Source organism: Mastigoproctus giganteus, chromosome 5, assembly GCF_048544385.1.
Source record: "Mastigoproctus giganteus isolate SK-2022 chromosome 5, ASM4854438v1, whole genome shotgun sequence".
Classification (NCBI taxonomy): domain Eukaryota; kingdom Metazoa; phylum Arthropoda; class Arachnida; order Uropygi; family Thelyphonidae; genus Mastigoproctus; species Mastigoproctus giganteus.
The window spans coordinates 204,539,447-204,555,385 of record NC_143579.1 but is presented as its reverse complement, the minus strand read 5'-3'; the positions used below and the strand labels follow the sequence as shown (position 1 = coordinate 204,555,385).

Genomic DNA, 15,939 nt, shown 5'->3' with positions numbered 1-15,939 from the left:
AAAAACTTTTCTTAGATGTAGAGGCTGATCCAGAAACAGATGGTTGTGAGACAGAAGACTTTCATGAGACTCTACAATGAGGAGGGGAAAAAGCTGTGTCCTTAGAGTAGATAGAGTCATGGATGGAAGATGATGAAGATGATCCTGGCTACCACATCATGACCGAAGAGGAGATCACAGATAGTGTAATGGGAGCAGCAGAAAGTTCAGATGAGGAAGAAGATGAAGTGAACAAAAACTCTCAGCCAAAAATTAAGGTAAGCGAAGTGAAAGACCACTTGAATTTCGTAATTCAGTACATTGAACAATCAACAAATGAAAACGTATCTGCCTGTTATGAACACTTAAGACATCTATGTGAATTGGCAGTAAAGGAAATAAACTGCAAGCAATCGCAAAAAAATTAGTAATTTTTTCAAACCAGTGAATGTGGCAAGTGATGTAAGTGAAGATGAACCAGTGCGATCTTGTTCTAAGTGATTATGGACATTATGTATTTTTGATGTAAATACAGTATGTACATATGTACATACGTACATATATTTACTACATATTTTTGACTATGCACATACATATTTTTAATGTAAAATAAACATGGTTTTACTGTTATCCACATACAGTATGTTGTTTATAAAGCGTATTTCATATAATCTGGTCTTTCATTAAAACGGACACCTTTCAGCCCCTATTAGTCTGGTTTAATGAGGGTTTACTGTACTTAATTTAATTTTAATTTAATATTAATACATCTTATATATACAGTAAACCCCTGCTATTCGCGGTATCTGTATTTGCGGTCGCTGATTTAATATAAAATGAAACCTAAAAAAAATGTGAATTTTAAAGCGCCGTGAACATTTTCCGCCATAAAAAAACATGGGCGTGGCTAAAATTATGTTTCCCGGTCAAAACAGCACTCACTGGGTGGGGGGAGAGGGGTGACAAAATCGCGAGTGTGTATGTTTCTCGCTAATCCTTGTTCAGTATGTGTTATGAGCTTGTCATGAAAGGTTTCGTCTTTTGCTTTTAATTTATATGCTTATAAATTGAATGAATTTATCAATTTATAAATTGATACACTTACAAAAGTGATAAATCTATCATTTTGCAGTGTAAAACAGGCTTTTTCGAGTGTGTTAATGGAAGAAAGTGACTTTATTGTGGACAAGTTCTTTCTAACCCATACAAAAATATGGCTACGAATAACAAGGAAATGTGAAAAGATCAAAGAAGGTGATGACATTAGCGAATAAAATTGAGTTATTAGATAAAATTTCTAATGGTGAAAGTGTCTCCTCAGTGGCAAAACATTATACAATCAATGAGTCAACGGTACAATCAATCAAGAAATCAGAAGAAAAAATCTGCTGTAGTGTCCGTGAAAACGTGCTAATTGCTTCAAAAATTTGCTCTGTAACTCGTGATGTTAAATTAGAAAAAATGGAAAAAGCTTTAAATCTGTGGATAGAAGACCGAACTCAAAATAAAATTCCGTTAAGTTCACTCACCATTCGTGAAAAGGCAAAATTCCTTTATCAACACTTTAGTGAAACTGGCGATAGCACTGGCGGGATAAATTTTTTAGCGCCTTAGCTAGCAAAGGCGCTAGTTTGAAAGATTTGTTTGAAATTTCTAATAAATATAACATTTAATATTAAATTGTTTCTTATTTTCATTTCGATGCCATATGCTTGCATTTCACTATGTACTGTCTATGTACATAGTTATATTATGAAGGTACATATAATACATACATAGACAAAATTTTAGACTAGTTTTTCTTATATATTTCATACTTCGGAACGGAACCCTTTTATTACTATGGGAGCCATAACTCAGTATTTGCGTTTTCGGTATTCGCGGCATTTCTCAGGAACGTAACCCCCACTATTCGTGGGGGTTACGTTCTGAGAAATGCCGCGAAAAGAGTTTAAAATTATTTGTTTCTAATCGTTTTCTCTTTGGATGCAAGTCTTCATGTGGAATGAGAAGGAATACATACGAGTTTGTCGTACCTTGATTTTTTATTATTAGTTTATTTTTTTTTTTGAAAAATCAGCACGTCTTTAGAATGTATTAGTAATGGCAGCTGATGCAAGAAAGTAAGCTTATAGCATCAGCCAAAAAAAAAAAAAAAAAACCACCTTCCCGTTTCACCTATCCTTTCCCTCCAATAGTTTGCTTAGTTCTTCTTGAGTTTAAGCTGTCTATGAAGGAAGTTTGTTCCAGAAATCAACCACCCGCTGGCTAAAGGCACTCTACCGCACATCTATTCTGCAACTGCCCTTCCTCGACGTGAATTTATGCCTCCTCATATGTGTAACCTGAGCAAAAGGAAGAATCCCATGATCATTGAGCCTACTTAATCCATTGAAAGCCTTAAACACTTCAATCAGATCATCTCATAGGTGCCTAGTCTCCAGATGCTGCAGTTTGCAGACCTGCAGCCTTCCGTGGTAAGAGCTCCCCTTTGTTCCACACACCAATCTTGTTGCCATTCTCTGAACCACTCCTAGCACCTCTATATTCTTCCTAAAATGAGGCTTCCAGACCTGTATGCAGTACTCAAGATGTGGTCTAACCACTGCCTTATACAATGGAATAATCACCTCCTTTCCCTGCTAGCAAAATTCCAGTGTATCATTGACAAAATCCCATGAGCTGTCCTGGCAACCTGTCTGCACTGCTCAAAGAACTTCGTATCTGACTGCACAATTACTCACAGGTATTTTTCATTTTCCAATAATCTGAGTGTAGTATCTCCTCATTGGTACTTTACTCTGCGGTTACTGCTACCCATGTGCAGTATTTTGCATTTGTCAAGCTTCAATTGCCATTTCTCAGCCTACCTGCCTAACTTTTCTTACCTGTTGCAATAGCATTAACCACCCTGCAACCTTTGTATCATCTGCAAACTTTGACATTAAGCCTGATATGCCTTCATCAATATTATTGATAAATATAGAAAACAACAATGGGCACAACGCTGAACCCTGGGGAACTCCACTAATAACCTTATTCTGCAAACTGCAATGTCCATTGATTACCACCCTGTCTTCTCCCACTCAAGCATTCCTTTATCCCTAGCAGCAATTTGCCCTTAAATAAATGCTACCCTGCTCCAATTTGTGCAGCAGTCTTTTATGTGCAACCGTATCAAAAGCTTTCATAAAATACAAGTATATGATATCAAAATTATTTTTTGCATTCAGTTCCTTTGTGATTGCATCGTAGTATCCAATCAAATTGGTGAGATAAGACTTCCCCTTAACAAACCCATGCTATGTCTGAAGTAATTCTGCAGTCCTAGCTAGATGGTCTTGCATTACCTCTTTAACTAGTCACTCCATTATTTTCCTTAGAAGAAGTTAAGTTAACAAGTCTGTAATTATTCATGTTGCCCTTTGATTCTCCTTTGTAAATTGGGGATACATTTGCATATCTCCACTCCACGGGGCTTCTCCTGAATAAAAAGATGCTTCCATTATTATGGCTAAGGGTTTGCTTACCTCCTTTCTGCCTCCTTTAATATAATTAGATAGATTTCATTCACCACAGGTGCTTTCTTATGTTTAACTTCAGCAATTTTTCTTCCTCTTTCCTCTCAGTTATTATAAAATCATTTTGCTCCCTGTTAGCATCTAATAAACTTCTGGCATTCACTTCCTTAAAGAATCATCATGTGTGAATGTAGATGCAAAAGACTTATTCACTTTATCAGTAACCTGAACAGGATCATCAACAGTTGAGCCATCAATATCATGTGGACCAATGTGATTCATCCCCTTCTAGTATTTACATAAAGGTTTTTGCCGTTTTTTTTTTTTGCATTCTTTGCCAAATATTTCTTATAATTTGCCTTGCCTAACCTCCTTTGTGACTTGATTGCAGACTGGTTTATATCTACCTTAGGCTTCTGTATCACCTTCTATATCACTGATAATTTATATGCATCTGATGCATTTTTATTCTTTGTTACGTGTCTCATTAATTCATCTTACATCCATTTAGGTCTAAGCCTTGAACAGTATTTCTTAGTTGGTAGTTTTATTTTGCTTTGTTTATTTAAATGAAATGTTGATTTAAAGAATTTGAGTGTTACATTTAAATATTTTTCTTTCTTTAAAACATTTTCAAAGGAATGCCATTTATTTCTGTCTTTTTTTTCTATAAATTGCAAATTCAGCTTCCTTTTGAAACCATATGAAAAATTATGCAGAAAGTTTTCCAAACTGTACTGTTAAAAGACCCAATTATGCCGTTTCTTTCTTAAAAAAACCCCACAGATTCTATCTTCGCTTTTTATTGTGTCTCTAGTGGTAATGCACAACTTACACAATGCGATGCCAAACAACATTCATGGCATCAGAGATGAAGTAGTATATACATTATTATTCAAAGTAGCAATTAAATTATTACAGCTTGAAACAATGTGAATTTTTTCATTTATATCAGTATTACATTTATAGACAAACATTGTTTTTAAACTCTTTTCATATGGCTAAACAGACTTATAAATTGTACATATGTCTTTAGATACTTTAGCACTGTACATACTGCATTTTTTGTTAAATCATGAAGAGGTAAATTATTAGCCCATTTAAAATATTTAAATATGTATGAAACAAATTATTAAGTTGATCAAAGTTCTAAAACATGCAACAAATTACAGTAAAATGAGGCGCCTCCATAGCCAGGTGGGCAGGAGCAGCAGTGTGTAGCACACACTCCTTGATTAGACCAGGGTTCGAGCCCGTGACCACCAAATACGGAGGATGCAGAAAGGTCAGGGAATGACCACCGCATATCCCCGGAGCAATATGGCCTTAGTTGCTAATGCTCCTAAAAATCAAATAACAACAACAGTACAATGAGTTGTGCATTCTGAAATGCCTCTGGTCCGATACTTGTACTGGGTTATTGACCTCTGGCCCCATTGCCTGGATGTTATTGAACCAGTCTACTATAGCCAAGACACCGTCATATGTGAAAATCCCAACAAGATTGCAGTTTCTGAGGAACCTGTACTGGCATGTCTAGAGCCAACTACTATGTGATGTTCAGATGTCTTAAATCTTTTGACTTTCCTATTCTAGCACTGAATTGCACACATACAGCATCCATAAGCATCTTTTCAAGTGCTTTATATTGAATGATATGAATGTGCAGTGCTATTACTGAAGAAGGTCCCCATTTCATAAAAGGGTAAGTGTATTTAATGAAATGTCCACTCAATGTACATTTCTACTTTAAACTAAAGAACAAAATGCTTGATTATTACTACATTTGGGGACAGGAAAATGTACACTAAATGGCCAATTTATTAGTTACATCTATCCTTTTCATGAAATGGAGTGCATTTTACAGAACATTTTCCTTTATTTTTTGCATACCTTCATGGCTGCAATTTGTCTTACTGTGAATGTAGTAGTAGTAGTAGTAGTAGTAGTAGTAGTAGTAGTGGCACTTGATGCAAGAAAGCAAGTGTAGGAGCTTATGCAGCATCAGCCAAAAAAAAAAAAAAAAAAAAAATCACACCATACCCTCCAAATGCCTGTCCAGTTCCTCCTTAAATTTATTTAACCTATCAACTTCCACAACGACAGATGGAAGTTTGTTCCAGCAATTAACCACCCGCTGGCTAAAGGCAAATTTCCGCACATCTATTCTACATCTATCCTTTCTTAATTTGAACTTATGTCCCCGTAGGTTCGTATTCTGAACAAGTGGGAGGATCCCATCAGAATTCAGCGTGCTCAACCCATTCAAGGCCTTATAGACCTCAATCAGATCACCGCGCAGGTGCCGAGTCTCCAGCCACTGCAATTTGCAGAACTTAAGCCTCTCTTGGTAAGAGGATCCCTTCATTCCCCTCACCAATCGTGTTGCTCTTCTCTGTACACGCTCAAGCAAATCTACATCCTTCCTAAAATGAGGCCTCCAGACCTGTACGCAGTACTCAAGGCGTGGCCTGACCATTGCCTTATACAGAGGGACAATCACCTCCTTTTCCCTGCTAGCAAAATTCCTATATATCATTGACAAAACCCCATGACCTGCCCTAGCAGCCTGTCTACATTGCTCAGAAAACTTCATATCTGACTGCACAATTACTCCCAGGTCTTTTTTATTTTCTACCACCTTAAGTGTAGTACCACACAGTTGGTACGTTTCTCTGGGGTTACTTCTACCCATATGCAGTACTTTGCATTTGTCAAGGTTAAACTTCAGTTGCCACTTCTTAGCCCATCTGCCCAAATTATCTAGATCCTGTTGCAGTAGCACACTGCCATTACTGTCATTAACAACCCTGCCAACCTTCGTGTCATCTGCAAACTTCGACATTAAGCCTGATATACCTTCATCAATATCATTGATAAATATACAAAACAACAGTGGACCCAACACCGAACCCTGTGGGACTCCACTAATAACATTAGTCCACGAAGAGCAGCACCCATTGATTACCACCCTCTGTCTTCTCCCACTTAACCATCCTTTTATCCATTGTAGCAACTTACCCTTAATACCATTCTGCTCCAATTTGTACAGTAGTCTTCCATGCGCAACAGTGTCAAAAGCTTTCCTGAAATCCAAGTATATGATATCAAAATTATTTTTTGCATCCAGTTCCTTTGTGACCACATCATAATAACCAATCAAATTTGTCAGACAAGACTTTCCCTTAACAAACCCATGCTGTGTCTGAATTATTGCTGCAGTCTTGTCTAGATGATCCTGCAATGCATCTTTAACCAGTGACTCCATTATTTTACCCGGAACAGAAGTTAAACTAACTGGTCTGTAATTACTCGTGTCACCCTTCGAACCTCCTTTGTGAATTGGGGATACATTTGCACATCTCCAGTCCGTGGGAACCTCCCCTGAATCCAAGGATGCTCTCATAATTATGGCTAAGGGTTTGCTTAGTTGCTTTGCCGCCTCCTTTAATATAACTGGATAGATCCCATCCACCCCAGGTGCCTTTCTTATGTTTAACTTCAACAATTTCTCCTCCACTTTGCTCTCAGTTATTACAAAATCATTAAGCACACTGCTACAATTTGATAACCTTCTTCCATTTTCAAACTGTAATAATTCCTCACGTGTGAATGTAGATGCAAAATACTCATTCAGTTTGTTTGCTATCTGAGCAGGATCATCAACAGTCGAACCATCGATGTCAAGTGGACCAATCATATTCATCCCCTTCCTTTTAGAGTTTATATAAGTAAAGAAATCCTTGCTGTTTTTCTTAGCATCTTTTGCCAAAGATTTCTCGTAATCCGCCTTTGCCTGCCGAACCTCCTTTGTGACCTGATTACAGACTAGCTTATATCTGCTACAGGCTTCTGCGTCGCCTGATAATTTATATGCATCCCATGCATTTTTCTTCTCTGACACGAGTCTCATTAGTTCATTTGATAACCATTTAGGCCTAAACCTTGAACAATATTTCTTCATCGGTATGAAAAGTCTAGTAGCTTCCACGATTAATTCCTTGAATGCTTCCCACTTAGAATTTACTGTTTGTAACATCGTCAGTTGATCCCACTGTACAGAATTTAAAAACTGTCTGAGACCACTGTACTCCCCTTTACGGAAGCAAAAACCCTTTCCTTTACCCCTGACGGTAGTTACCTCTTTGAGTAAATCCCACTTCAGCACACTGTGATCACTGCCACCTAGTGGTTCCTTTATCTGCAAATTCTTAATACACGAATGATCACTGCTGATAACCAGATCAAGAGTATTACTTTCTCTGGTTGCCTCTCGAACATGCTGCTGCAGAAAACAATCATCCAATAAATCCACAAAAGTCTGACTAGTGTGTGAGTGACCAACCCACAAGTTCCAGTCAATATCTGGGAAGTTAAAATCCCCCATTATAAGACATTCTGATTTACTGACCCACTCTATTTCTCTGTACAATTGTTCATTGTACTCATTCGAGTCATTAGGCCTATAACACACTCCTACTCTTATTTTTGCTTTCGCAGTGCTTATGTCACACCAAACTGACTCAACAGTGCACTGTCCATCTATATCAACTGGATGCAATTCTTTTGATTTTATGTTTTTCTTAATTAACAGCATAACACCTCCTCCCTTTCTGTCCTGTCTATCCTTTCTGTACACATTGTACTCCCCAAATTCCAGTTCTGCATTCCTTATATCTTTGTGACACCACGTCTCTGCTATCCCAACAATATCCGCCTTTGATGTCTTGACCAACACTTCAAATTCATCAAATTTATTTACTATACTTCTAGCATTGGTATACATGCAAGCATACATGCTCCTATGCCTATTCCTTGTTACCCTAACACATCCCATGTACCCAACTATTCCAGGATGACTGTCATCCGTCCCTGAAACCCCCAACACCCCTCGCTCCAGGTCGCTTCTTATTCTAATAGAAGTTGTGCAAGAATCACCTTCACCTCTGCCTGCGGTTACTGTTAAACTATTAGTCTTTGTATCCCCCCAAGCTAGCAGTTTTCCGACCACCTAACACTGCCTCGATAGCATCAGCAAATATTCTTGCACCCTTTCTATTTAAGTGTATCCCATCCCTGTAGAAGCAGTCTCTCCTGTTAACAAGTACAGTCCAGGCTGAAAAAAATTCTACCCCTTGAGCCTTGCACAATCTTTCCAGGGCCGAATTTATCGACAAGGCTCTCATCATATACTCCCTCCTATCGTGTCTGGGCAGAATTGCAGACACTTTCAAATGCAACCCTAATTCTCGGCTTTTTTTCAACAGTGACCTGTACTTGTTGAGTAATTCTGCCGGTCTCCTACTCTTAATATCATTAGTGCCAACGTGTACAACTATATCACCTTTTGTGCTAATGTGTTCTTCCAACAGAATAATCTCCCATGTTTGAGGCCAGAATTGGTCACAACTGGTTCCAGGAATGTGAAAGTAGTGAATTCTACTTACTGTGGTGTCTCCCCCTCCCCCAGTCACCAGATCTCAATGCCATTGAGTACCTGTGGAATGAACTCTGGAGTAGAGATATGCAACCATCTAATTTGAAATAACTATTAGAGCAGTTAAGTCAACATAGGCCAACATCCCCATGGCATGTTTTCTATACCTCATTAAGTCCTGCCACAGTGATCCTGGTTATTCTGAGGGATAAAGGGGGCACTTGTTGTTGGGTTGGGGTATGTAATAAAGTGGCAACTCAGTGTTGAGGAATATACAAGAATCTGGTGAGATATAGCAAAAGGTCTTAGGCCATTTGGGCAAAGTATTTTCCAATCCACCAGTAACTAATGGTAACACAGGAATAATATTCTTTATTGTAAAATACAAGAAACGTACTAAGTAAAATAAATGTCATCAGCATCTAACAGTGCAGAAAATTGTGGATTTAATTAAGAAAAATTTTATTACTTATGCTTTAACTGTTCTACTCTGTAAGGATTATTACGAGGGACATGTTTGGCTTATGCGCATATTTAGTATAACTTTCTAGCCAATAATGATCTATCTGTTAAATTTGTTTTGGATTAATAGATAGAAATAAATCATGTGACAATTAGAGAAATAAATTGTAACACTTACCTAATGTTGTGTTAAATTCTGATTGATTGTTATACTTGTATCAAAGTTTTGATTCTTTACTATTTTGTTCTGTTCTTTGTGCAAAGAGCATGTGTAGTATCTGTCATAGTGGAGAAATGGGTTTTGTTTCCCATGTTTGTCTGTTGTGGAACTTATGTGTAATGTTTGCTAATCTTCATAATTGAGATACAAGTGGTAATAAGAAGAATGTTGGATAATATTTTACCTTTTTTTTTTGTTTTCTGAGTTTTAGTGTTGTTATATTTATTTTTGTGAACACAATTATTATAGTGAATGAACAAAGTCTAAAGGAAACCATAGACTTTTCTAATTAGAAGATCCAATACTTGTTACACTAATAAATAATTACATACAATAAACAGTCAAATCTCCAAATGGAATTAAGTTTATATCATACCATTATCTGTGCAGTTTAACTAAACATAAGATTTATTTGATCTTTACTTAAAAAATAAAAAAAAAACCAAAGAACTTTTCAGAAAATCTGACACACACACACACACACACACACACACACACACACACACACACACACACACACACACACACACACACACACACACACACAATTTGTAATTATCTATCTAAACTTACTAGAGAATATTCATCACTTTCTTAATCCAGAATGTTTATTTCATTATAAGGCAACATTCCACCATTCCACATTAGAAACCAAAGTTTAAAGCCAATGGCTAAGTTTGCCCACAAAACCAGTATATTGTTATCCTACAGAAGGAGTGATTTTGGGACTCCAAGGGAAATTTGTGTAAAATTAAGTCTTGTGCATCACAACAGTATCCTATACAGGTTTACTTCAAGCTGATACACACACAAATACAATAAGCTTTACAAGCAGCTATAAAGGAAAAATGTATGTTATTTGATATTTTCTGCCTGTTTTTCTTTGTACTTATTTTTATTAATTATTTATCAGGTCATTATCAGTATTTTTAACCAGAATTTGAGCCATCTCTTAATATTTAAGTGAAGTTTACTCACAGAATTGTTGGTAATAACCGCAGTATTCTAGAAAATCTTACTTGCCCTTTAGATTATCAATTTTTTTGAGCAGTGTGAAATGATACTAGAAATTAAAAGTTGGAGGAAGTCTAAAAATGAATAGCCTGGAGAAATCGTATCTCACATCTGTTGTAGGAAGAAAAGTTGCAAAATAAACCAGTTCCATGTGCAGAGAAGTGTTATTATTCACATTTTCAAGTAATTCTTCTCTGACTACGCCCATCAGAAGTTGTTTGCTAATTGAGAACCTGATTGAGGTCTACAAAGCTCTGAGAGGGGACAGTAAAAAGAATGAGGGTGAAATTTTCACTATCACAAATAATTTTAGAACTAGGGTCCAAAAATTCAAATTATGGGGGACAAGGTTTAGACTGGATTGTAGGATGTTTCTTTTAGCTAGTTAGTGTTAATTACTAGAACAAATTAATCTATGTGGGTAATTAGTCTGACAGTTCGGGGAAATTCAAAGGCCAGCCTGGCCTGTCTGCTGATTAAGAAGATAGAATGTATTAAGAAGATAGGTAGACCAAGAATGGAAAGTAGTTCTAAAGAATTGCCTGCATTTTTTATTATTCACTCCACAGAACTATTGACTTGTTATACCAGGATCAGTATTTATTTTCCATATTTTTTTCCTTTAGTTGGTATCAATGTATCCAATTCTTGCATTCTTCTTTTCTTAGTAGGCTATCATAAATTCACTTGGCACTGATACTTGAACCTGATATATCCTGTCATTTTGGAGGAGGCACTTTTTTTTTTTTCTTTGAGAAAATTTTCTGCCACTTATTAAAATTGCTTGCTGTAACCTATAATTTTTCATTCCTGTTACCATTTAAAATTACAGCTGTATAATATTAGTTTTTTTGTCTTAAATGTTTCCTGACTTATTGAAGTTTTATCTATATTTGTCTTTGACTCCAAAAATAACATGAGTCATGATAAACTAATCACATAATAACTAATTTTACAGCTGAAAGCTTGAAGTGCTGTTGATTGTCTATTAAGATTCTTAGCAAAGCTTATTATCTTAGTACTCACCTCTAGATCTGTATTGGTTAGGGTTAAATTTACATAAAGGAAAGTAAAGAGAGTAAAAGTTTCCAATTATATTAATAGATTAATTAATTTAAAAACATGTCTCTAGGAAGAGGAAGTGTATCACTTTTTCCTGGTTGTCATTTATAAAATTATATGAAGAAGATTCGCGTGTTGAAAAACCAATAGCTGGACAAGAAGCTTTTGATTGTCACCATCATCAGTTGGTAGATCCAACGTTATTTCACCATAACACTAGGGGTTTTACAGACATCAAAAACCACAAAATTAAGAAAAAAAATATTATTCCTATATTTATTTATTTTTAATGAAAACCTCAAGCATGAGAGGTATTAGAACCTATACTACTTAGTACTGTGCATGAGTTGAAGGTTGAGAATATTAAAGAAGATATTTTGACATTAGACTTGAATTTCTGAAGATTGTAACTTTCAGGAAATACGTATGAAGGGAAGTTGTTCCAGAAAACGGAAGTTGAATGAATAGATGAGGCAGAAGAAGAGTTGGTTCTGTGAGTTTGAAGTTGGACAGTAAAAGGATGTTGACTGGTTTGGGAGAGAGAGAGAGAGAGATTGGGAATTATGGAAGACAATTCAGAAGAACAGTGCCTTTTCTATAGCTACTTTTCATGAAAGTATCTGTAGAAAAGGCATGCAGCAGAAACAGAATGTGTCTGTGAGATAGAGAGTGGAGAGACTTTGTTAGAGGTGAGTATTTAATTAACCTAACTGTCCTCTTTTGAATGGAAACTAGAAGTCTGAGAGAGGTTTGGAGACACTGATCCAGATGTGGAAAAAATATTCCATGGTAGGGCGGATTTGCAATTTGTACAGAGTGAAAAATTAAGAGTGATGAAAAGCAAAAGGGAAAATTCAGTTTTTAAGATGCAGAGAAAGCAATATTTGTAATATGCTTATGCTAAGAGAGATTAGAAGTCATGGTAATCCCCAACAGAGATATATGATCTTGCATAGAAATCAGATTGTCATCGAAGATAAGCATAGGAGCAGAAGAATCCTTTTTGCGAGTTATAAGACAGGACTGAGTTTTAGAAGAATTGAAATCAACTAAGTTGTCTTTTCCCCACTGGAGAATTACCACATGGAGATCAACATTTAAGGAATTGGTAATGGATATTCGAGAAGTTGAAGCTGTTTGTGCAGGGCAAGGTTTCTCGAACTGAAAGATGGAATGCAATGTGCTATCAGCAAAACTATAGATAGGATTTTTGGTCAATGGAAGAAAGTCATTAATATACAAGAGGAAAAGAGTGGGAGAAAGAACTTAACCATGGGGAACACCAGCATTAGTGCAGAAGTTAAAAGAGAGCCATCTACCATTACCCGCAGTTAGTGGTCAGAGAGAAAACGAATACCCAATTACAAAAAACAGTTAGCAAACCATAATATGGGAGCCTATTTAGAAGACCTTTATGCCAAACATGATCAAAAGCTTTAGAAATGTCAAGAGCATCTTTTCCATTGAATTTGTCCATAGATGGGTAACATAAGCCAGAATATCACCAGTGGATCAACACTGGTGATATTCTGGCTGGTGGAAGGTTTTTAGATGTTTAAGTTGGCAGTTAATTGATATCTCCATTAATTTAGAAAAAGTAGAAGAAAGTGCAGTGGAATTATAATTATACTTTTTTTAGGAACTGGCTGGATATGAGCAAATTTCCAAGAAGAAGAAAAACAGCTTTGGAATAAGAAAGTGAAAAAAGGCAACTCAGAACAGGAGTAGGCTCAGGAACAAAGGTTTTGAGATCAAGTGAAAAATACCATCAGGACTTGGAGCTTTCTTAGATTCAAGATTGTTCAAAATCCTTCGAACATCCTTTTGATGGAAGATGACTGGAAGCATTGAATAGAATGTACTGGTAATAGTAGGTGGTAGTCTAACAAGACCATCAATACATGAATTAGAATAGGTCAGCTTTATATTTGGCTGAAGTGGCAAAAGAATCATCTGGTTTGGACAGATGATTCTTTTACCAATGAGTGGGAATAGAGATAGGAAAATGTTGCAACCAATAGCTTTGGCAAAGAGACCAGAATGCTCGACTACCATTTGGACAAGAAGCATGTTTTCTACCCTTAGCCTATTCATAATGTAGTTTGGACTGTTTAATAACTGCTTTACAGTTGTGAGTTTTGGTGTAGGCAGAAAAAGAAGCTAGAGATTTGGATACAAGCCAATTGCGATATGCAACATTATTATCTCAAATAGCCTTAGCACATTTATTGGAAAATCAAGGTTTAGATAGAGGATGAGATTTTAAGGTGGAGTGTGGAAAAAACGATTTCATCCCTACAAGAATAATTTCACTGATACATCTGAGCAAACATTAACATGTGGAGATTTAAAACAGTAATCCAACTAAGGAAAAGAAGAAAATAAATCTTGTAGATCATCCCATTTTGCAATCTTGTAATGCCAAACAACACAAGGTTGAGAATGGCCATGAGAGAAAGGATCCATTGGAGAAAAGACCATCACCAAGTTGTGATCTGAGGTACCTAGAGGACCACTAACTTCGACTGTGTACTTAGAAAGGTTGTTTATGAAAAATATGAAATGCATTGGCTGCTTGGTTAGGGTTGTCTTGTATTCTGGTAGGTAAATGAACAATCAGTGTGAGTTCATTAATAATTGCAAAAGTTGCAATTATTAATTGCAATAATTGCATCTCAACAAGTTGGATCCGTGTGACTAGAAAATGGAAGCCAGTTGGAGTTGTGAACATTAAAATTACCAAAGAAAATTATTTCACTGTTAGGTAAGTTGGACATGAGGAAGTCAGGTTTCAAAAATTGGAAGTCAAAGAGTTGTTGGGAGAATGATAGAGGCAACAGATGAATTTGACAGATTTGGCAGAGAGATTTTAAATCAAAGAAGATCAAAAAGAGGAGATTGAAAATTAGTCTTTGACAGGGAACATCAGAATGGACATATACGCACAAGCACCATTCCTTTGAAGCAAAAGGAATCACACAGTGAATAATTTGGACAGCTGAGATGGCAGTGGTTGAATCAATTGGTAATTGAGATGCTATCAGAAAGAGTACACGGGGTTTGGCAGACTTTATGTGGAAATGGACATCATTGAGTTTAGAACTGAGACCACGTTTATTTGTGAAATGAATGAGGAAGTGTTTGGGAGGTTTAGATCTTTTTGCAGATACGTTTGTTCTATTAGTTTGGCAAATCATGATGTGTTCAGTAGTAAGAAAAGGTGAGGGAGGACTTGGATATGGCATACACATGGCAAGAATGTACCCAGCTCCTTAACATAACATGGCCTTGACAATGCCCCCGTGCATACACATTACTCAGACTTCCTCCACTCACTATCTGGCAGAATAGAGGCAGTGAGATAATACACTAGCTGATCCAGAAGCTTCCTAGAGTTACCAGTAGGTTTGGTCTGGTGGAATATCTAGCAGCCAGCCTGTGAACACAGTTTTAGAGCTGTACCCTTGAAATGTAAGGAAGAATGGATCTTGCCAGGATAATTAATCCAAAATGTCTTTGTCATTATTCAGGTCATTCAGTAACTGTTTTATGACATTAAAGAAGAAAGTTTCTGCTATCATAATTCTGAAAAAAGGTGAGAGAAATTATGGATGAGCACATAGTTTTAATGAATACGGAATTGAATTAAAACTGTTATAGAATGGCTGAAAGTGTCCATCCCCTTTTTAGTGTATTTGTAGCAAATCTGGGAAGGTTGTTTTCATCAATAGCATTTAATTCTCAGTGTGTTTTGTTTAAGTTCATCAGTGTGTAGTTGTTTTTTTGTCTTGTGTAGGCTTTATTGCTTAGTGTATCCCACAGATAAAAATATTGAGATGACAAAATAAATGCATGTTCTTATCAAAAAAAACCATTATACACTGCACTAATAAATTATTGCTGTATTGATCTTCAAATATCATGTTTATTGTAATGAAACTGCCTTCTCTCACCTTTTGCATTGTTCTATTAAAATTGCGTAGGATTACATTAGCTTACTGGTAATGAATGACTTTGCTATTGCCGAAGGTTTTTTAAAATTTTTCATCTAGTGCTCATATAAAGTTCGCTTCTTTTTTTTCATTCCATAGAACAGGCAAATTTGACATATCACAGCTTAAGCAACTTTAGATTAATCTAAAGAATCCTTGTTTTGATTCCTGGTGTCTCTTATGACAACACCTTGAAAAATATCTTCTCAAGACTTTTTTATGGTCCTGAATAGAACAGAGTGAAGTAGAATT

General features: G+C 36.3%; 1 protein-coding gene across 1 annotated transcript in view; it reads left to right on the top strand.

Moving 5' to 3' along the window:
* The window catches only part of rogdi (rogdi atypical leucine zipper), a 129,958-nt gene that overhangs the window by 86,513 nt on the left and 27,506 nt on the right, over window positions 1–15,939 (top strand). The window lies entirely within an intron of this gene.